Consider the following 23,913-nt stretch of genomic DNA (forward strand, 5'->3'; position numbering starts at 1 on the left):
TATTGTATAATAGTATTATAAGTATAGATAAGACATATTGCAAGGAACAGCAATACTAGGTGATTTCTGTTTTCCCTAGTACTTAACACTTTATAAAACAGTACAAAGTACCTTAATCTTACTTTAATAAATACCATTAAACATCTATATTTTTATTCAGAAAACATAGCCTCTAGCACAATTGGACAAACTAATAAATTTATTAATAATTAAACCTCTTTATTATGATTTTGCCAATATGCAAAGTTATTCAGAGTTTAAGGGTATGCTAGCTACCAATTTGCTTCAATTTCTTATTCAAATCCTGAAAATTAAGGTTAAGAGCAAAAATCAAAGGTAGAGGACATTTTTAACATGGCTGCTACAGCCCTGGGTTCAATCCTCAGCATCAGAAACAAAGAGAAGCTGGGTGTGGTGGTGCATGCCTTCACTCCCAGCACTGGGGAGGCAGAAGTAGGAGAATCACTGAGTTAGAGGCCACCCTGAGACTCTGTAGTGAATTCCAGGTCAGCCTGGGCTAGAGAGAAACCATACCTTGAAAAACCAAAAAGAAAAAAGAAAAAAAGAATCTAAACTGGAGTGATTGCTCAGCAGTTAAAGGCACTTGCTTACAAAGCCTGACAGCCTGGGTGTGATTCCCTAGTACCCACGTAAGCAGGACACCCAAAGAGGTACACACATCTGGAGTTCATTTGCAATGGCAGGAGGCTCTGTTGAGCTCACTCTCTTTCTCCTTGCAAATAAATACATAAAAATATATTTTTTAATCTGAAAGCTTAGGAACAATTTTAATGATTTAATGGTATGCATTCAACAGTACTGAAATCATTCAGAAACACTTATGAAGATATGGTTCTGTGGGTGGAGTGCCTACTTAGCATGCAAGAAGCCCTAAATTTGATTCTCAGCATGCCATAAACTTGGCTTTGTACCCTACACATGTAATCCTAGCACTCAGGAAATGAAGGCAGGAAGACCAGAAGTTCAAGGTTATTTTGCTCTCCCATTTAAAAAAAAGAAAAAAAAAGAATTCCAGGTCAGCCTGGGCTAGAGTAAGACCCTACCTTGAAAAAACCAAAAACCAAAAAGAGAAAAGAAAGAAAGAAAGAAAAAAAGGGCAGGGGACAGGGAGAAGGGACAAAAGAAAAAAGAAAGGAATAGGTCTGCATTTACTGTGTGAACAGGTATTGTTCCCAGAATAAAATTCCTCTAATGATTATATCTAAAGAAATTGTTCTTTTGTTTTCTTTTCTTTTGTTACTTGTAATTTGCTGGACTTGCTGGCAAAAACCTGTAATTCCAACACTTGGAAAGTTGAGGCAGGAGAATCTTGTGTTCCAGGCCGTCTGGACTACTTGAAAAGAAATCAACAAGTAGAAAGGAGGATTGTTTAAAATTTTTAGTAATTGGAAGAAAATCATTTTAAATACCCATAAGGTATTTGTGTACAACTGATACACTAATTATCAATAATCCTGTAAGAAGGGGGCTCAGAAGGCCTGGGCCCACCTTGAGGATTTATAGGCAGGTAATGGTTGCTAAGGAGGAGAAAGGGGCTCACAAGTGCCCTTGGAAACTATAGGCTGTTAATAGTTGCTAGGAGACAGAGAGGTCTTCAGTATGCAGTCACTGACAAGTTTGTCCATGCTAAACTCACTGGCTCACCGAAACAAAACTACCAGTACACATGAAAAGAGTGGGCAGACTATTTCAGAAGAGGAGGAGATTAGGGGGAGAAAGAAAGGGAGAGTAATGGGGTTGAATATGATGAAGGCATGTGTGTATGGATATATGAAATGTCATAATGAAACCCATTGTTACAGATAATAACATATGCCAACAAGCTTAAAGAAAAACTGGCTAAGTTTTGATGTCATATCAAAGGATCTACATTTACTGAAAAGGAAATTAAAAGATTTGTTCCCCATTCCAATTAAAAGCAAGTAAGAAAGGATGACTGGCTGGCATGAAACTCTTAAAACAGTAAATAGCCACAAGTGAGTTCGAGGCCTGCCTGAGACTACAGTGAATTCCAGGTCAGCCTGGGCTAAAGCGAGACCCTACAACTGAAACATCAAAAAGAAAAAAGTAAGTAAACAATACTCTATAGACAAAAAATACAAGGAAATATTGAATTTGTAGGTTTCATGCTGGTAATGACAATGTGTATCAATCTCATTTGTACATACTGAGCAAACTAGTAAATCAAGACTAAAGGAACCATGGATGTTGTTATGAAAAGAAAGCTATCATACAGACTAGAAGAAGAAGAACATTAGGGTTAGCAGAGGTACTGGACACTGGGCTGAGGTATCTATGTGCACGCATGAGGACGGGCTATGGGCTGAGTCTAGCGCGGGCAGGGGCCTGGCTTTGGTCTCCAGCAGTGGGCAGCATGCGTGTGCATATTTGCAGAACACTTTTCTCCTGAGAGTGGAGAAGCAGTGACTCCCAACAGGAAAGTATACCTCTAGCACCTGCACATTTATTTCTATGATTCTCCATTAAAAGCAAAGGGGACTTTTGGGGCTTGGTTTTGCTATTTTGTATTTTTTTGTAAATATTTATTTGCCTATTTTTTTCTCTATCCACCCCAATAAATAAAATAAATTTTAAAAATAAAAAAAATTATTTGTATTTATTTGAGAAAGAGGCACGTAGAGAGAGAGAATGGGCTCACCAGGGCCTCCAGCCACTTCAAACAAGCTCCAGATGCATGCGCCTCCTTTGTACACCTGACTTACATGGAATGAACCTGGGTTCTTAGGCTTCGTAGGCAAGGGCCTTAACTAACCCCTTGGCCATCTCTCCAGCAAAACCTTGACCTCTTGATCCTCCTGCCTCCATTTCTCAGGTGATAGAACCATAAGCCTGCACCATTTGCCAGTTCTTGATCAAATCTGAATGTATTATATCAGTTCTCCATCATTCTCTTTCACAAAACATTCTCAACTCTTTTTTTTTTTGGTTGTTGTTGATTTTGAGGTAGAGTCTCACTGTAGTCCAGGCTAACTTTAAATTCACTATGTAGTCTCAGGCTGGCCTAGAACTCAATAATCCTCCCATTTCTGCCTCACAAATGCTGGGATTAAACTGGCTTCTACTCTTCTTCAAAACTTCCTAGAAATTGGGCTGGAGGGATGGCTAATAGGTTAAGGCGTTTGCCTGCAAAGCCAAAGGATCCCAGTTCGATTCCCCAGGACCCACGTAAGCCAAATGCACAAGGGGGCGCATACATCTGGAGTTCGTTTACAGTGGCTGGAGGTCCTGGCCTGTCCATTCTCTCTGACTCTCTCTCTCCACCCTCCTCTTTCTCTGTCAAATAAATAAATAAAATATTTTTAAAAAGTATTTTGCAGAGTTGTGTACCCCTCCCCACTGTAACTTTTACTCCACAAATGACCTTGTCTTATTTGGACAAAGATTAAGAAACAGAATATGGGCTGGGGAAATGGCTTAGCGGTTAAGGTGTTTGTCTGCGAAGCCTAAGGACCCGGGTTTGATTCCCCAGGACCCACATAAGCAAGATGCACAATGTGGCACATGCGTCTGGAGTTCATTTGCAATGGCTAGAGGCCCTGGTGTGCAATCTCTTTCTATCTACCTTTCTCTCTCTCTCTCAAATAAATAAATAAAACTAAAAAAATATTTTTAAAAAAGGAAACAGAACAATAGCTAGGTGTGTGTGGTGGCACACACCTTAAATCCCAGCCCTCTTGAAGGCAAAGGTAGAAGGATCATCATGAGCTGTAGGCAAGCCTAGGACTACAGAGTGAATACCAGACCAGTTTAGAGTGAAACCCTACCTGGGGGTGGGGAGGGAGGGAGGGAGAGAGAGCAACAAACACAAAAGACACCTGACCAACCAACCATCAACTCTCAGGATATCATCATCAGCACCTATTCTTTCTTCCAGGTTACAAAAGAAAACTTTTTTCTTCCACTCAACAATTTTCCTCAGTCTTCTAGATCTTTATTAGTTACTGCCTCTTTCTCTTTTAGCAACCTTTCCCCTAATAAACCCTTTCCAACAGCATTCAAACTTAATTTTTAAAAGGCAGGAGGATATGGGCTGGAAAGATAGCTCAGTGGTTAAGGTTCTTGCCTGCAAAACCTAAGGAACTGGGTTGGAGAGATGGCTTAGAGGTTAAGGTGTTTGCCTGCAAAGCCTAAGGACCCCGGTTTGATTCTCCAGGTCCAACCTAAGCCAGTTGCACATGCGTCTGGAGTTTGTTTGCAGTGGCTGGAGGCCCTGGCATGCCCATTCTCTCCCCCTCTCTCTCTCTCTCTCTCTCTCTCTCTCTCTCTCTCTCCCTCCCTCCCTCCCTCCATCTCTAAAAAATAAATAAAAATAAAATCTTTAAAAAAAACTGAGTTTGATTCCCCCAGTACCCACATAAAACCAGATGCACAAGGTGGCCATGTGTCCCCTGGTGCACCCATATTCACATTCTCCCCCTCTCTACCCTGTGCCTCTTTCTCACTCTCAAATAAGTAAAATAATTAAAAGGTAGGACATGCTGGGGCGTAGCTCAGTAATGAGTGCTTACCTAGTATTTGTGAGGCTGTGGGTTCCGTCCTCAGCATCACATACAAACACAACTCTCCTTCGTGGAAGAAGAGAATAGTTCAAAGCAAAATTTTATAGTTTGTCTCCTGCTCCCCACTATCCCCAGCCTCTTAAATGGAGCATGTGCCATCACAACCATTTCATAGTTACTTTATAAAGATAACCTTAACTAGGCATGAGGGTCCACCTGGAATCTCCACACGTGGGAGGCATGATTCAAGGTCAACTTCCTCTATATAATGGGAGGCTCAAGCCTGCCAAAGCCACATAAGAAGATCCTCTCTTAAAAAGTCACATCCTTCCAAAGAAAAAGTAGCTCAGAATTCTGTGATATATAAGCATAAAGGTTGTTTGTTTATCTGGGTTGTTTAGTATCTTTATAAAAAACTAGCCAGAAATAGTGCACACATCTTTAATCCCAGCACTCAGGAGGCAGAGGTAGGAGAATGACCAGAGTTCCAGGCCAGCCTGGAGACTACACAGGTCAGCCTGAGCTGCAGGGAAACCTACCCCGAAAAACAAAAGCAGACCCCCCCCCCCAAAATCTAAACCAGGCATGGTGGCACACGCCTTTAATCCCAACACTCAGGAGGCAGAGGTAGAAGGATCAATTGGAGTTCAAGGCCACCCTGAGCTAGAGCAAGACCCAACCTCGTAAAACAAAACAAGACATTTGGGAGACAGGGCACATGCATCTGGTAGCTAGAGGTCCTGGTGTACTCATTCTTCCTCTATGGTGCCTCTTTCCCCCTCTCAAGTAAATAAATAAAATATTTTATTTTAAAAAAAGATATTCAGGGGTGCTAGAAAGGTGGCTTACCAGTTAAGGCATTTGCCTACAAAGCCCAACAACTAGAGTTCAATTCCCCAGTACCCACATAAAGCCAAATGCACAAAGTGTCGCATGAATCTGGAATTTGTTTGTGGCAGCTGGAAGCCCTGGCATACCCATTCTCTGTCTTTCTCTGCTTGCAAATAAATATATTTTTAAAATATATAGAGAGAGGGGGGAGGGGAGGGGAAGGGGGAAGGGGGGAGAGAGAGAGAGAGACAGAGAGAGAGGGGGAGAGAAAGCGTGCGTGCCAGGTGTGGTGGCGCACACCTCTGATCCCAGCACTCAGGAGGCAGAGGTAGGAGGATCGCCATGAGTTTGAGGAGCCCCTGAGACTCCATAGTGAATTCCAGGTCACCCTTGGCTACAGTGAGACCCTACCTCAAAAAACCAAAAGAATAAACAACAGCAGCAACAACAAAGTATACACACACACACACACACACACATACATACATAAAGATATTCTTGGGCTGAAGAGAGAGATGGCTCAGCAGTTTGCCTATGAAGCCTGATGACACAAGTTCGAATCTCCAGTACCCATGTAAAGCCAGATGCACAGGATTGTACATGCATCTGGAGTTCGTCTGCAGGGGCTAAATGTCCTGGTCGACCCATATTCTCTTTTTATTTGCTTGTAAATAAATATTTTTTAAAAAGATACTCTGCTGGGCGTGGTGGCGCATGCCTTTAATCCCAGCACTCAAGGAGGCAGGAGTAAGAGGGCTGCCATGAGTTCGAGGCCACCCTGAGACTACATAGTGAATTCCAGGTCAGCCTGGGCTACAGTGAGACCGTACCCTGAAAGAACCCCCCCCCCAAAAAAAGAGACATTCTTGGGCTAGAGAGAGGGCTTTACAGTTAAGGCACTTACCTGCAAAGCCTAAGGACCCGGGTTCAATTCCCCAGTACCCATGTAAAGCCAGATGCACAAGGTGGCACATACATCTGGAGTTTGTTTGCAATGGTCGGAGGCCCTGGTGAGTCCATTCTCTCTGTCTCTGCCTCTCTCAAATAAATAAATATCTTAAAATTTCCATCTTTAATTTAAAAGAAAAAGATATTCTTGGGATGAAGCAGTTAAGGGTCTTTTCTGAAAAGCCAAAGGATTCCCAATGCCCACATAAAGTCAGATGCAAAGTAGCCATGTGTCTGCAGTTCATTTGCAGTGGCTAGAGGCCCTAGCGCACCCGTATTCATTCATATTCCCCCCCTCTCTCTTAAATAAATAATAAAATAAAATAAACCTAGATATTCTTGGGGCTGGAGAGATAGCTTACCAGTTAGTTAAAGGTGCTTGCTTATAAAGCTTGCTGTCTGGGATTTGAGTCCAACACCCATGTAAAGGTGACACACAAGCTGGTGTTTGTCTGCAGGGACAGAAAGACCTAGTGCACCCATTTTCATATCATTTCTTCTCTTCTTTCACAATAAAAAAAAACAAAAAAAAAACAGATTTTCTTAAGGCCGAGGGTGTGGCTCAGTGATAGACCACTTACCTAGCATGCCTCAGGGCCTGGGTTCAATGCAAAGAACCTCAAAGAATAATAAACAAATAAAACTGCAAAAAGTTAATGAGTAGTGAATTAGCTAAAAGTAGCCTGCCTAGGTTTGTCTGTTATAGTTAATTCTCAACCCAAGAGAGTAAGTTCTTTGGGGCTGGGGAGATTTCTCAGTGGTTAAAGGTGTTTGCCTGCAAAGCCTCCCAACACAGGTTCCCCAGCCACCTACCTAATTCTTTGCTACAGCAAAAGACCCATGCACACCCATGTGCACACGTATGGGCACAAATTTAAAAGCTATTATTAGGTATGGTAGCACATGTCTATAATTTGAGTACTTAGGAAGAGGCAGGAAACCTTGATTCCTATACAAATGTGTGTGCACGTGCAAACACACACACAAATTTTTTAGTTATTCTTCTACAGAAAATGTAAGTCTAAAATCCTCTTTATAGGATTTGTTTTGTTTTGAGGTAGGGTCTTGCTCTAGCCCATGCTGATCTGGAATTTACTATGTAGTCTCAGGGTGGCCCTGAACTCACAGCCATCCCCCTACCTCTGGGTAGTGCTGGGATTAAAGGTGTGCGCCACCACACCTGCGTTCATTATAGGACTTTTAAATGTTCACAATTCAAATCTTACCTATTTTATAAAACCTTTAGTTTTTATGAGTCTGAAAATAGCCTGCATGCATTCAGATCCAGGTCTCTTCTCAAACCAGTCTCTGTAACTAGAATGTACATCTCCTGCCACTTTCTAAACACGCCTACCTCACCCTTCACTGCACAGCTGGCTCCCCACAGACCTCCCAGACTTCTCTGCCACTAAACCCCCGGTATGCAAAGCATCTCTACACGTCACCTGGCACTTGCCATCTGCCTTTCATTAGCATCGCTGTGTTGGCTGACATGCCGTCTCTACTTCCTCCTCACTTCCTGTTACCTGAGTGCCCTTTCCTTTTCTAGCACTTAACTCAATGACTAGCATACAGCTCCAAATGTCCTGCAAATTTCATTTATTTTTTAATGTATTTATCTGTGAGAGAAAAGATTAAAGATAAGCATGCCAGGGCCTCCTGCCACAGCATATGAAATCCAGACACATACACCACTTTGTGCATATGGCTTTATGTGGATACTGGGGAATCGAACCTGGGCCGGCAGGCTTTACAGGAAAATACCTTTAACCTATGACCCATCTTCCCAACCTCAAATGTTCGGTAAATTCTATAAAGGTTACAACTGTTGTGTTATTACTGTCTCAAGAGCCAAATCAAGTCAGAAGTAATCAGTTTCAGAATATCATGTAAATCCTTTTCTTTCTTTCAATAGATAACCTATCATTTCCTCCTCCCTAGAAGTTTTGGTTGTATTTGATAAAAGTAAAATAGTCTTTACCAGCATGGCATGGTGCACACCTTTAATCCCAGCACTTGGGAGGCAGAAATAAGAAGATCACTGTGAGTTGGAGGCCACACTAAGGCTACATAGTGAATTCCAGGTCAGCCTGGACTAAAGCAAGACCCCACCTGAGGGGGGGAGGAGGTACGACAGTCTTTTCATATATTCAATATATTATTAGTAACCTAATAATTTTATGTGCTGCTAGAGACTGAACCCAGGGCTTAGTGCATTCTAAGCAAGTATTCTACAAAGTTATATCCCTAGCCCATGTCCCAAGAGTTCTAAGAAAAATAATAACCGCAGTATACAGCTGGAACTTAAAAATGGCTTAGCAGTTAAGGCATTTGCTTGCAAAGCCAAAGGACCCAGGTTCTATTCCCCAGGACCCACGTTAGCCAGATGCACAAGGGACCACAAGCATCTGGACTTAGTTTACAGTGGCTAGAGGCCCTGGCACGCCTATTCTCTCCCCTCTTTCTCTGTCAAATAAATAAATAAATAAATATAAAAATATTTTTAAAATGGCCACATGGAGCTGAAGAGAAGGCCAGCGGTTTAGACACTCACCTGCAATGCCTAATGACCTGGGTTTGATTCCTCAGTAATTACATAAAGCCAAATGCACGACAGTGTATGCTGTGGCTAGAGGCCCTGGAGCACCCATTCATTCACACACGCACACTCTCTCTCCCCTTACAAATGAATAGGACCCACATAAGCCAGATGTACAAGGTGGCACATGCATCTACAGTTAGTTTGCAGTGGCTGGAGGCCTTGGCATGCTCTCTTGCGCTCTCGCTCTCTCCCTCCACCTCTCAAATAAACAACTACATAAAACAAAACAAACAAACAAACCAAAACAGAGATGGCTAAGCCTAAGCATCCATGTTCAATTCCCCAGAAACCACATAAGCCAAATGCACAAGGTGATGGCTGTGTCTGGAGCCCATTTGCAGAGGATGGAGGTCCTGGTGCGCCAACATTCTATGCCTCTCCCTCCCTCCCTCCCTCCCTCCCTCCCTCCCTCCCTCCCTCCCTCCCTCCCTCTCAAATAAATAAATATTTTAAAAAACAGTTGTATATTTCAGGAGTGTCTTTTTTTTTTCTTCTTGTATCTTTTTGTTGTTGCTTTTTGGAGGTAGGGTCTTACTCTAGCCCAGGCTGACCTGACACTCATTCTGGAGTCCCAACCTGGCCTTGAACTCACAGCGCTCCTCCTACCCTCTGCCTCCCCAGTGCTGGGTTAAAGCACTGTGCCGCCACACCCAACTTCTTTTTGTATCTTTATGTCTTATCTGAGATACAGACTTCAGTTCATTTTTTAAAATACATGTTTTTTTAAAAACTTTTAATTTTTGTGTTGTTTTTTTGACTTTTCGAGGTAAGGTCTCACTCTAGCCCAAGCTGACCTGGAATTCACTCTGTATTCTCAGGGTGGCCTCAAACTCACGACAATCCTCCTACCTCTGCCTTAACTACTAGCCATCTCCACCGCCTTTCATTTCACTTGTGCTGCAGACCAACTTCAACATTACTATCATGTGATTTTTAAAATCTTAAGGTTTCCTGCCAGCACACTGAGAATGACCTGAATCTCAGTCCTAAGTCCCAGGAAAGGGACTTTTTTTAATTTTAATTTTTTTAAGAGGAAAGCCATATGATCCTTGGGTTCTTTTTTAATATTTTTTATTTTTATTACGGGGGGGGGGTAGAGAGAGAATGGGCATGCCAAGGCCTCTAGCCACTGCAAATGAACTCCAGATGCATACATTTTGGAGTATGTAGGTCCTGGGGGATCGAACTTGAGTCCTTAGGCTTTGCAGGCAATTGCCTTAACCACTAAACCATCTCCCCAGTCCCTGTATTTTTATTTATTTTATTTAGTTATTTTTGTTTGTTTGAGGTAGGGTTTCACTCTAGCCCAGGCTGACCTGGGATTTCTATGTAGCCAGTCTCAGGCTGGCCTCTAACTCACAGTAATCATCCTACCTCTGCCTCCCATGGGCCGGGATTAAAGGTATGTACCACTATGCCCAGCTGGGACTCATTTTATGTCCATCACTAGACCATCTACCTTGGGTACAGTCTACCTTGTAATAATATATTGTATCTGCAACATCACAGGAAAGAACTGGAGCAAAGGATATTCCATTCCATTTATCCCATGGTTATTTAGTTTCCATACATACATTTTTTTTTCTTCATTAAAGTATTTGGGGGTGGAGAGAAAAAATAGACTTTATTAATGAAAAAAAGAAAGACAGGTAGACAGACGTCTGGAGAGGTGGCTTAGCAGTTACGGTTCTTGACTGCAAAGCCAAAGGACCTAGGTTCAATTGCCCAGGATCCAAATAAACCAGATGCACAAGGTGGCGCATGCATTTGGAGTTAGTTTGCAGTGGCTGGAGGTCTAGTGTGCCCGTTGGCGCACGTGCGCTCTCTCGCTCTCTCTCACGCTCTCTCTCTCTCTCTCTCTCTCTCTCTCTGTGCCTCTTTCTCAAATAAATAAATATAAAGAAAGAGACTGAAGATAGCGAAAGGGTTTTCCAAAAGCAAGAGAGGTCCAGGTCAGGGACTTGAAGCTGGGAATGTAAAGTTAGAAAGAGAAGTTAAAGAGAAGGGAAGGGAAGGAGAGAAAAGGGAAAGAGCGGGAAGAAGTATGGGCCACGCAAAATGTTCCCAGTGAATTCCTCCTTTTTCTGTGGCTAGGCATGTGTCTGTCTCCTAATTAAACCAGAGGGTGGCGCACAGAGGAAGGAAAGCTAGTGCTCAAGACCACGGCGAGGGTTGAGAGGAGGTGGCTGTCACAGCCCAAAGTGCTGTGCTAAAGGCTTGACCCGCAGTCTGTGTTACTGGGGAGGCAGAACCACCAGGAGCTAGAGTCTAGTGCAAGTCAGGTCATTCAGGGCGCTTTCTTTTTTGTTTTTTCACTTAAATGTTTATTTGGGGGGAAAATGTCATCATCATTATCTTCAAAGGCACAGACTCAGAAATGTGCTGTGGCCTCTACTCCCTTACTTTGAGATGGCTTCAGTTTTATGAATAGTCTAACCCTCACTGCTTGTTACAAGAATTTATCAGGTAGACAAAGAAGAATTCAGTTTAAACTAGATTTTGTCATTATAAGACATACAAGGTGGGCAAATCAGCCTCAATAAGACCTACATTCAAAGATAAGAAACCATATTCCTGTTCATTTAATGTTTAATTAAATATATTGTCAGGGCGCTTTCTTGCAGGAGGTACTGAGATTGCGGCAGATTCGGTCTCCCTCCCTCTCTCCTCCAGACTTCCTCACAGCTGCCCTGAGGTCAGCAAGTCTCCATCACCAGGATATTCCACTACGGTGTGCTACCTTACCAGAAGCCCTAAGGTGAGAGTGACAGAAACATGACTAAATGAAACTTCTAAGCAAAAATGAACGTTCTGAAATACACATCTCCCTTTAAGTTGCTTGCCACTACCATTCTGACAATGACAAAATTAACAATACCTAAATTTAAATAAGTGTATTCAACTCACAAAAACAGAAAAGGCCAAGGTTAAAATCAAGAGCTACCAAAATCAAGAGGTCGATCACAGAAGCAAGTCTGCAAAGGAACAAAAGCCAATAAAAAGGCAGGAAAGACCAACGATCATACTGCCAGAGTTTTAAATCAACATTAAATTTAAAATAGAAAAAAAAAAAGGCAGGAAAGAGGGCTGGAGAGATGGCGTAGCGGTTAAGGCGCTTTCCTGCTCCAAGTTCAATTTCCCAGTAGCTGCATAAGGCAGACACACAAGGTGGCACACGTGCCTGGAGTTCATTTGCAGTGACTAGAGGCCCTGGCACGCCATCCTCGTGCATGCATTGCCCCTGCACCCCCTCCCTCTGCCTCTTTCTTTCTCAAATAAATAAAATATTAAAAAGAAAGGCAGGAAAAGAGGCAATCATAAAAGTCAAGGAAGAGGACGGGAGAGATAGCATAGTGGTGTTTGCCTACTAAGCTTAAGGACCTAGGTTCTATTCCCAGTACCCATGTAAGCCATAAGCTCAAGGTGGCTGTGGTGGTTTGATTCAGGTGTCCCCCATAAACTTAGGTGTTCTGGATGCTAGGTCCCCAGCTGATGGCAACTGGAAATTAACACCTCCTGGGGAGTGTATTGCTGGGGGCGGGCTCATGGGTGTTACAGCCAGTTTCCCCATGCCAGTGTTTGGCACACTCTTCTGTTGCTATGGCCCACCTGATGGGCAATGTCCACCTTGTGCTCATGCCATCATTTTCCCTGTCATTGTGGAGCTTCCCCTTGAGCCTGTAAGCCAAACTAAACATCTTTTTCCCACAAGCTGCTCTTGGTTGGATGATTTCTGCCAGCAATGCGAACCTGACTGCAACAGTGGCACATATGTCTGGAGTTCATGAGCAGTGGCTAGAGGCCCTGACATGCCCATAATCTATCTTTCTCTCTCTCTCTGTCTCTCAAATAAATAAAGTGTTTTTTTTTAAGTCAAGGAAGAAAACAATGTCAAAAAAAATTATAATAGTAATGTCAATCATAAAGAAGAACAAAGCTATGACCATACAATTTGGCAACAGATGGCCTTGGTGATAGTAACATCAATTAGTATGATGAGTGAGAAGCCAGACTAAAGACTCAAGAGTGAATAAAAAATGCATATTACCTAAGAAACATTCCTGCCACAAAATAAAGTATGGTATGGCAACACATGCCTGTAACTCAGCGCTGGAGAAGCAGAATCAAAACTCAAGGTTATCCTCAGGTACACACAGGACTGGAGGACTGGAAGGTGGCTCAATTGACCAAGGGCTGAGGCCCTAACTGCAGAGCCCCCTGAGCCACGTACCGTGTAAAGCTGGACCCTGCACTGCTAGCGCCTGTAGCCCAACACATCTTGTGGGGAAAGGGAAGTGGAAACAGGACAATCTCCTGGAAAGCACCTGGGCCAGCTAGCCTGGTGACTCACAGGTAAGCAAGAGACCATGCCTCAAACAAAGGGGAAGGTAAAACAGACACTGAAGGCTGTCCTCTGATCTCCACACAAGTGCCATGGCACACATAAAACCACTTTCACACATGCAAAAAAAGAAAGCATGGCCACACAGTGAGGTTGAATTTGCAGCAAACCTGGGCTACATGAGGCCCCATCTCAAAGAACACAGAGGCTCTGCAGGCTTGGACTACAGGACACTGAGAACTCAAGCTGGAGCTGAGCTGGGTGGAAGCCTCCTCCCTGTTGGCTAGCTGTCAAGGTGCTGGAAAGACCGATGCAGACTGCCTGGGGAGGAAGGTTATCAACAGTCTTAACCAGCAGTGGGCCCTGCAAGCTGTGCCACTGGACAGCCAGGCCAAACGTGCCAACTGGTGCAACAGTGGCATGCCGGTTATGGGGGAAGCCAACAGCTCTCCAACTGGGCATGAGGCTTGCTCCATGTGAGAATTCCTGCCTGGTACTGAAAATCTAATCAAAAGCCTATAGCTAGGGAGATCATAAAACCTAGTGGGGAAACTACTACAGTTATTTGGCTAAATGTGTATATTATGCCCACCAAAATGCCCATATATTAATGCTACTCTCACTTTTGGTTAGAGAAGCTTCTCTTTTTCAGGTAGCAATGACTACTGGAGTGACTCAAAACTCACCATAGTGCTGAGAAGAAGTGATAGTGAGGTGTTCAGCACTAAGTGAGAGATTTCTAACACACCCTCCAAGGCTCAGGAATCATTACAGAAGAGGTAGCGGAAAGAAATCTAAAAAGCCAGGGCTGGAGAGATGGCTGAGCAGCTACGACATTTGCCTGCAAAGCCAAAGGATCCTGGCTTGATTCTCTAGAACCCACATAAGTCAAATGCACAAGGAGGCACATGCATCTGGAGCTTGTTTGCAGTGGCTGGAGACCCTAATGTGCCCATTCTCTCCCTTTCTCTCCTGTGGTCTCTCTCTGCCTTTCTCTCTCAAATAAATAAATAAAATATATTTAAAAAGAGGGCTGGAGAGATGGCTTAGCGGTTAAGCGCTTGCCTGTGAAGCCTGAAGACCACAGTTCGAGGCTCCATTCCCCAGGACCCACGTTAGCCAGATGCACAAGGGAGCACTCGCGTCTGGAGTTCGTTTGCAGTGACTGGTAGCCCTGGTACGTCCATTCTCTGTCTGTCTCTATCTGCTTCTTTTTCTCGCTGTCTCTGCTCTCAAATAAATCAATCAATAAATAAAAACAAATAAAATGTTTAAAAAAAATAAAATTACTTGACATTTAGAAAATATATATATGTACATATACATATATATGTATGTATATATGTATTTAAAAAGAAAGAAAGAAATGCAAGAGCCAAGGGAAGGGTAGGACATCCAATGAAATCATCCAGATACAAAATGGCCTAGATACCCATGACCTCCCAGTGCCTGGCATGTCGAGTTAGTTCACAGCAGCTGGAAGCTCTGTCACACCCATATTCATTCTCTCTCTCTCCTTGCAAATAAATAAAATTTAAAAATATATTAACTTAAAAAGTGGTTTACGGCTGGACATAGTGGTGCACGCCTTTAATCCCAGCACTCAGGACACTTGGGAGGCAGAGGTAGGAGGATCACTGTGAGTTTAAGGCCACCCTGAGACTACACAGTGAATTCCAGGTCAGCCTGGGCTAGAGTGAGACCCTGTCTTGGGGAAAATAAATAAATAAATAAATAAATAAATAAAGCACAGGTTAGTATGATGGCACATCCTATAATCCAAGTACTCAGGAGGCTAAGGCGGAGAATTGCCAAGTTTGAGGCCAACCCCAGGTATACTGACTACCAAGCTAGCTAAGGCTACATATAGCAAATCCTGTCTCAGGAGTAGGGGTGGGAGGACTTGAGATGTGACCCCAGGGAGAAAGGAATGTAGATGACCAACCAGAAGCTAGTAATTATCATGCTTATTTTTGCTTTCACACATCAGATTGAGCACCACTTCAACTTAACATAGGCATAGACAATTGAGATCAGTGGAGGTAATTTTTTTCATAGCAGCAAGGTAATGGGTGAGGATGGACTGACGCAGTCTTGAATCACAACATTTTATTTCACAATATTTGAATCTAACAAACATTTTCCCAGACAGCAAATCTAACTGTTCCAACTTAACAGAAGAAACGACAAAGGGAAGGGCAGATAAAATTTGGGTTACAGAAACCAGAAATCTTAATATATGTATTTTTTATTTATTTTTATTTTTTGGTTTTTCAAGGTAGGCTTTTGTTCTAGCCCAGGCTAACCTGGAATTCACTATGTAGTCTCAGGGTGGCCTCAAACTCATAAGAGATCCTCCTACCTCTGCCTCCCGAATGCTGGGATTAAAGGCATGCACCACCACACCCGGCTTAAAATATTTATTATTATTTTGCTTATTTTATTCATTTGATAGAGAGAGGAGAGAATGGGTGTGATGGAGCCTTCAGCTGCTGCAAACGAACACAAGATGCATGAGACACCTTGTGCATCTGGCTTATGTGGGTCCTGGGGAATTGAACCTGTGTCCTTTGGCTTTGCAGTCAAGTACCTTAACTGCTAAGACATCCCTGCAGTCCAAAATATTTCTTTTTAAATGCCACTAGTGGTCAACATGCTTGCAATCCCAGTTCTGGGAAGGGGGAGACAGGAGGAGCCCTGGGACTTGCTGGTCATCCAGTCTAACCTAACTGGTAAGCTCCAGGCCAACGAAAGACCCCCATCTCAACACACCCCCTCCACACACAACAGGTGAATGGCATGTACCCGAGGTCGTCCTCTCGCCTGGACACATATGCACAAGTCTATGTACATGCACCCACACACACTCCCACCCACACAAAATGTGTCAAATGATACTGCAAGCCTTATATTTGACCAGCCAGGCCAAATGAGCTAACGGGTACAACAGTGGCACTTCTGTCATGGTGGAAACCAACTGCCCTCTAATTGGACTGGAGGCCCGCTCCATGGGAGGGAATACATCCCTGATACTGAAAACTTAAAACAGGAGTGGTCATGAGCCCTAGGGACGTAACGTCTGCTGCTGTTTGGCTAAATGTATATACTATGCTTATCAAACTGCCCAGTAAGCACTTCTCTTAATATTCATACCCTTATATTAATGCTACTCTCACTTTTGGTAATCTTCTCTTTTCAGATGGTGGTGACCTTGGGACGACTCAGAAGGTACCATGGTACTGTAAAGAAGTGACCGGAGTGCTCAATACTACAATATCTCTATCACATCTTCCAAAGCTCAGGGTCTAATGCAGAAGAAGTGGCAGAAAAAATGTAAGAGCCAAAGGAAGGGTAGGACTCCTTACAACATGCTCCTCCAGACACAAAATGGCCTGGATATCCATGACCTCACAGTGCCTGACTCTAACCACCTACACAAGACCATCATAAGAGGAGGAAAAGATCATGACATCAAAATAAAAGAGAGACTGATTGAGATGGGGAGGGGATATAATGGAGAATGGGGTTTCAAAGGGGAAAGTGGGGAGAGAGAGGGTATTACTATGGGATATTGTTTTATAATCATGGAAGTTGTTAATAAAAATTTGAAAAAGTGGTCTGGAGAGATGGCTTAGTGGTTAAGCACTTGCCTGTGAAGCCTAAGGACCCTGGTTTGGGGCTTGATTCCCCAGAACCCATGTTAGCCTGATGCACAAGGGGGTACACGCGTCTGGAGTTCGTGTGCAGTGGCTACAGGCCCTGGCGCGCTCTCTCTCTCTCTCTCTCTCTCTCTGCCTCATTCTCTCTGTTGCTCTCAAATAAATAAATAATAAATTTTAAAAATTTGAAAAAGTGTCAAATTAAGTCTAAAGCTAGGCATGGTGGAAGTGCTTGTAACCCCAGCACTTGGGAGGCTGAGGCAGGAGTATCACTTTTAAGTTAGACATAAGCCTTGGCTACCTAGTGAGACCCTGTCTCAAAACACAGGGCTGGGGGCTGGAGAGATGGCTTAGCCATTTAGCGCTTGTCTGTGAAGCCTAAGGATACTGGTTTGAGGCTTGATTCCCCAGTACCCATGTAAGCCAGATACAATGGCTGGAAGCCCTGGTGTACCCATTCTGTTTTTCCTTCTCTGTCACTCTCAGATTAAAAAAAAATAAAAAACTGGACATGGTGGCCACCCTGAGACTAGGTCAGCCTGGGCAGGAAAAAAACTCTACCTCAAAACAACAAAATAAAGCCGGGCATGGTGGTGCACACCTTTAATCCCAGCACTCAGGAGGCAGAGGTAGGAGGATTGCCATGAATTCAAGGCCACTCTGAGACTCCATAATGAATTCTAGGTCAGCCTGGGCTAGAGTGAGACCCTACCTTGAGAAACAAAAAAGAAAAAAAAAAAAAAAAAAACAGGGAGGGCTGGAGAGATAGCTTAGCAGTTAAAGTGCATGCCTGCAAAGCCTAGGGACCCCAGTTCAATTCTCCAGATCCCACGTTAGCCAGATGCACAAGGGGGCACATGCATCTAGATTCATTTGCAGTGACTGGAGGCCCTGGTGTGCCCATTCTCACTCACTCTCTCCTCTCGGTTACTAATTAAAAAAAAAAAAAAAAAAAAAAAAAAACCAGCAGGGCATGGTGGTGCACACCTTTAATCCCAGCACTAGGGAGGCAGAGGTAGGAGGATTGCCATGAGTTTCAAGGCCACCCTCAGACTACAGAGTTAATTCCAGGTCAGCCTGGACCAGAGTGAGACCCTACCTCGAAAAACAAATAAATAAACAAACTAACAAACAAACAGAGCCGGGTATGGTGGTGCACACCTATCCAGCACTCCTTGGGAGGCAGAGGTAGGAGGGTATCGCCATGAGTTTGAGGCCAGCCTGAGATTACATAGTGAATTCCAGGTCAGCCTGGGCTACAGGGAGACCCTACTTTGAAAAAACAAAAACAACAAAATAGGCTGGGTGGATAGCTTGGTGTTTAAGATGCCTGCCTGCAAAGCCAAAGGACCCAGGTTTGATTCCCCAGGACCCACATAAGCCAGATGCACAAAGTGGCACATCTGTCTCGAGTTCATTTGCAGTGGCTGGAGGCCCTGGAGTGCCCATGGTCTCTATCTGCATCTCTCTCTCAAATAAATAAATAAAAACTTATTTAAAACAAAACAAAACAAAATAAGCCATGTGTGGAGGTATATGCATTTAATCCCAGCACTTGGGAGGCAGAGGTAGGAGCATCAATCACTGTGAGTTTGAGGCCACCCTGAGACTACATAGTGAACTCCTCGAGAAACAAAATAATAATAAATAAACCAAAATAAATAAATAAATAAGAAAACTATAAAGTAGAGGGCTAGAGAGATGGCTGAGCAGTTAAGGGAGCTTTCTGCCCAAGCATGAGGGCCTGAGGAGGTCTGAAATCGGCAAAGTTCAAATCCCCAAGTCCCACGTATGAAATCTATCTGGCCATGCCCCTGTGATGGTTTGATTCAGGCGTCCCCCATAACCTTACATGTTCTGAATGCTGGGTTCCCAGCTGATGGAGATTTGGGAATTAACATCTCCTGGAGGGAGTGTGTTGTTGGGGGCGGGCTTATGAGTGTTATAGCCAGTGTCTCCATGCCACACTCTCCTGTTGCTATTGTCCAGGGAGTGATGTCCACCCTCTGCTCATGCCATCATTTTCCGTACCATCGTGGAGCTTCCCCTCGAGCTGTAAGCCAAAATAAACGTCTTTTCCCCACAAGCTGCTCTTGGTTGGATGACTTCTACCAGCAGTGCGAGCCTGACTGCAACAGCCCCTACACCCCACAGCACACAAAAAGCACACGACAGGGCTGTGGCTGTAGTTCCCGCGCACAGCAAGAGCAAGGCTTTCTGTCAGAGTCCCAGCATGGTGCCAGGTGTGGTGCCACATGCATTTAATCCCAGGATCACTGTGAGTTGAGGCCATTTCGAGACTACAGAGTCAGCCTGGACTAGAAGGAGACCCTACCTCGAGAAAGAAAAACAAAAAAGAAAAAGAAAAAGATTCCCAGCATGACATAAATTGGAAGTGGTAGCATACACCTATAATCCCAGTACTGGGGAGGTGAAGGCAGGAAGGTGAAAAGTTGGGCTGTGGGCTGGATAGCTTAGCGGTTAAGGTGCATACACAGCCAAAGGACCAAGGTTCAATTACCAGGACCCATATAAGCCAGATGCACAAGGTGGTGAATGCACTTGGAAGTTTATCTGCAGCAGCTGGAGGCCCTTGTGCACCCATATCCATATTCTCTCTCTCTGGCTGTCAAATAAATGAAAATAATATATATATATATATATATACTTTATTTTTTTAAAAATCAGTTTTGGCTCTATAGCAAGTTTAAGGTCAGTCTAGGTACAGTTTAAGAGACATTCTCTCTCTTTTTTTTTTTGTTTTGGTTTTTCGAGGTAGGGTCTCACTCTGGTCCAGGCTGACCTGGAATTCCCTATGTAGTCTCAGGGTGGCCTCCAACTCACAGTGATCCCCCTACCTCTGCCTCCCGTGTACTGGGATTAAAGTGTATGCCGCCACGCCCGGCTAAGAGACATTCTCTTAAAAATCATGTAAACTGCCGGGTGTGGTGGCGCACGCCTTTAATCCCAGTACACAGGAGGCAGAGGTAGGGGGATCACTGTGAGTTGGAGGCCACCCTGAGACTACATAGGGAATTCCAGGTCAGCCTGGACCAGAGTGAGACCCTACCTCAAAAAACCAAAACCAAAACCAAAACCAAAAAAATCATGTAAACTGCTGGGCATGGTTGTGCAGGCCTTAAATACCAGCACTTGAGGGGCAGGATTAGGAGGATTGCTTAGACTTCAAGGACACCCTAAGACTATAGAGAGTATCAGTGTAAGTAAATAAACTAAATCTAAGAATCAATTTTTATATGCCATACTGCACACTTCTGGGCTCAAGTCGTACCTTCAATACTTAAGACCACCTCTTTGGTTTTATGAAAGGTACTACAAGCACAAGAAAGCATCACACATGCTGGACCCATTCTAAACCCATAGGTCTGTTTCCTACACTAAATCAGACTGTCGTCAAACCTGCCATGACTCAGGAAATGTAGTGGAAGAGGGGGCAAAAGACTGTAAGAGCCACAGAGTGGGCAGGAGTAACCTGAGGCACAGTGACCCTCACCTCCTAACCCACAAGGCCTGACTGAGGCTTTCATGACCCCACAGTGACTAACATAACCCCAGGGAAACAGGAACAGGGGCAAGGGAATAAAAGATAAAACCTGTTCTATTATATGTACAACAAAATGTAAGATGTAACTGTTTAATGCATTCTCAAGTACACATAAAATCATGACATTTACCATATCACCTCAAAAATAAACTAAGATTCGAGCCGGGTGTGGTGGCCCACGCCTTTAATCCCAGCATAGAAGGATCATCATGAATTCAAAGGCACCCTAAGACTAGGTCAGCCTGAGCTAGAGTGAAACCCTACTTCAAAAAAACAAAATATAGCCAGGCGTGGTGGTACACACCTTTAATCCCAGCACTCAGGAAACAGAGGTAGGAAGTCACCATGAGTTCCAGGCCACCCTGAGACTACATAGTGAATTCCAGGTTGACCTGGGCTACAGTGAGACCCTACCTCAAAAAACCAAAAATGAAAATAAATAAAGATATGTAACTTCTAGTAGGCTTCATCTTCTGTCCTGCATTCTGAAGCCCATCTTCACTTTCCTCCCCTTCCAGTAGCACTTGCTCACACACCTTTAGATTATCTGTGAAGTCTTCGCTCTTACAACTATGTAACAATTTGAAGTTCAAAACACTATTACATTCAAATTCAATCTAGTAACTACATAAGATACTGTAGAAGATAAAAAAGAATGTATACAGTAGTTACTTTAAAGACAGACCTACAAGAAAAAACACAAATACGAGCCGGGATTCAAAGCCACCCTGAGACTAGGTCAGCCTGGGCTAGAGTGAAACCCTACCTCAAAAAAACAAAATAGTGGCTGGAGAGATGATAGAGTGAGACCCTAGCTAGAAGAAGAAAAAAAAAGAGAGAGAGAAAGTTAATTGGGGCTGGGGAAATGGCTTAGTGGTTAAGGCGTTTGCCTGCAAAGCCTAAGGATACTGGTTCGATTCCCCAGGACCCACATAAGACAGATGCACAAGGGGGGCTCATGCTTGTGAAGTTCGTTTGCAGTGGCTGGAGGACCAAGTGCGCCCATTCTCTCTCTCTTTGTCTCTGTCTTTCAAATAAAATAAAATATTTTTTAAAAAAAATTAATTGAAGCCAGGCATGGTGGTTAACAATCCCAGCACTCAAGAGGCTGAGGTAGGAGAATCACTGTGAGTTAGAGTCTAGCCTGGGCTGTAGAGACCCTACGTACCAAAAAAAAAAAAAAAAAAGTGAATTGAAATGAAAATACTGTTTTTAGGAATTAACTTCACCATAGCATGGTAGTCCTTGCAGTCCACGTTCAAAATAATATAGCTAAAGTCTATTTTATTTTTTCTGACCAAACAATAAGGGTTTGGTCTTTCACACATAACCTCATCCCCCACTGAAGCAAAAGGTTATCTTAAGTGTGCCTACTGTTCTTACCGAGCTAACAAAAAACAGCCTGAAAATCACCACAAACGGAATGACACTCTAGTGCTAAAAAAAAAAAAAATACAGTAAGCTCATTATAAAAGAAAATTCAAAATAAGTTCCTGAGACTTTATTTTTTTAGTGTCATAAATGCAGTGATGAATGAGGAAAGTAAACCTGAAAGAGTTAAGAAGCTAGCTTTGTTGAAAACCAAGTGGCCACTTGCCAACACTTCTTTATGCACATATGAGCAAAGATGATTCCAGGCCGATTTACAGTCCACAAAGGCTTTTTATCAAATCCCAAATTAAGAAAGTTCTCATAATCATTCCAATTTTGAAAGGTTAAAGGGCAGTTAAACATAGGGAAGATTTCAGAAAGCTTTGTAGAATCAACATAGAAACAAAGCTTTAAGCCTTTCACATCTGAGGCCGTAAAATAAATAAATAAATAAAATGTAAATGTCACACAAACAGCCTATTCACAGGCACCTAAAGATTAGGTTCCGTCAAGAGAAAAAAAACAAAAAACAAAAAAAACACCAGTCTCTGGCAAAAGGACCTACTTTAGTTTACAATCTCAGCAGGGAAGGAAAAAGAAAAATGCACCACTCTGACTTGCAACTGATGAAAGCAGGACCCCAAACGTAACTCTTCTCGGTCTTGCGTCTGAACTACGCACACAGGCATTTCAGGATTGGGACTACCAACTTCCTAGAAAAGACGTCGTTCGTGAAAGAAAAGGCAGTCAAGGGCACCCCCCAAACAAACAGCAAAAAATCAGCTCCGTACACCCCACGATCCGTGCTCCGAGAGGGGGAAGGAGCAGCGAAGGGAAGGAACAAAGCCCTGACGTCGATTTCGGGCCGAGCCCCGCGCCGGGCGGCTCGCGGGAGGGACCGCGGGAGGCCAGGCCTCGGCCGCGGGGCCCGGCGCCAGGGCCCCGGCCAGCGCGTCTCCCCGCCGCCCGCCGCGATCGGCCCCTCCGGACGCTCGGAAACGCGTTTTTGTTCCCCGTTCGCCCTCGGCCGGGCGGCGGTGGGGGAGGTGCGCAGGACCGCGAGGCGGAGGGCGGGGGCGCGCGGCCTGCCTCGGCTCGGATCCCGGGAGGGGCCGGAGCGCCCGCGGCCGGGCGGCGGGGAAGCGCAGCGGCTCGGGGTCGTCGCCGCGGGGCACTCGGCACGGAGGACGGCGAGGAGGGAAGGCCGAGCCGGAGGGCGCGGCGCTCGGCCCGGCCCGGCCCGGCCTCGCCTCCGCCCGCGGCCCGCCCGGGGCCCCGTCCGCCCGTCCGTCCGCCCGTGCGTGCGTCCGGCGGCTTCGCTCACCTCCAGTCCCGGCTCCGCTAGGCCCGAAGCATCCTCTCCCGGCCGCGGCTGCACCTTCGGCGGACGCGCGCTCGGGCCCGCCCAGGAGCCGGCGGCGGGGGGTCCGGAGGCCTCGGCGGAGGCGGAGGAGGCGGGGGCGAAGCCGGGGCGGAGCACCTCAGTCGGCCCAGCTCCGCGTCCCGCCCCGCTCCATGACGGCCGGCCCGGGCGGCAGACGGCGGCGGCGGCGGCGCTCGGGCTCCCAGGTCCCCGCCCCGTCCGCTGGCGGCGGCTCGGCTCCCGCAGCCTGCGCGGGGACTGACGCAGAGGCCGCCGAGCCCACGTGACCGGGCCGTGCGGGTGCGCGAGGTCACGTGACCGCGCGGGCCCCGCCCGCTGGCCGGGGACGGGGCGGGGGCGGCCTCGGTCTCGCTGTCCGTCCGTCCGTCTGTCCGTCGTGTGTGCACGGACGCCGCGTGCCGGCCGAGCTCCCGCAACCCGGGCGGACTGGCGGCGCACGACCCGGCCCGCACGTCCCGGCGCTGGCTCCGGCGCAGCTCGGCGGGAGGCCCGGGCCGGGCGGGGTGGGCCGAGCCGGATCGACGGGTTCCGGGCTCGGGTGACGGCGCTCCGGCCCCAGGGCCAGCCCCGGGCCCGCCTGCTGTGTCCACCCGCCGGGCGGAGCCGCGTGGGGTCTGTCTGCGCGAGCTTGCCGGCTTGCATCGCACCCCAGGGCCCGAGCGGGCCGGCC

The 23,913-nt window shown here is 45.3% G+C and overlaps 1 protein-coding gene across 2 annotated transcripts in view; it reads right to left on the minus strand.

Annotated features, from left to right (window-relative positions):
- Aff4 (AF4/FMR2 family member 4) overlaps positions 1 to 23,284 on the minus strand; it is a 96,682-nt gene extending 73,398 nt beyond the window's left edge. For both annotated transcript variants that reach the window (XM_045153718.1, XM_045153717.1), the window contains exon 1: positions 23,184 to 23,284. The gene's annotated coding sequence lies outside the window, so the exon portion shown is untranslated. The remainder of the gene's footprint in view (positions 1 to 23,183) is intronic.
- Between the last annotated feature and the right edge of the window lie 629 nt (positions 23,285 to 23,913).

Source organism: Jaculus jaculus, chromosome 6 (assembly GCF_020740685.1).
Source record: "Jaculus jaculus isolate mJacJac1 chromosome 6, mJacJac1.mat.Y.cur, whole genome shotgun sequence".
Lineage (NCBI taxonomy): Eukaryota > Metazoa > Chordata > Mammalia > Rodentia > Dipodidae > Jaculus > Jaculus jaculus.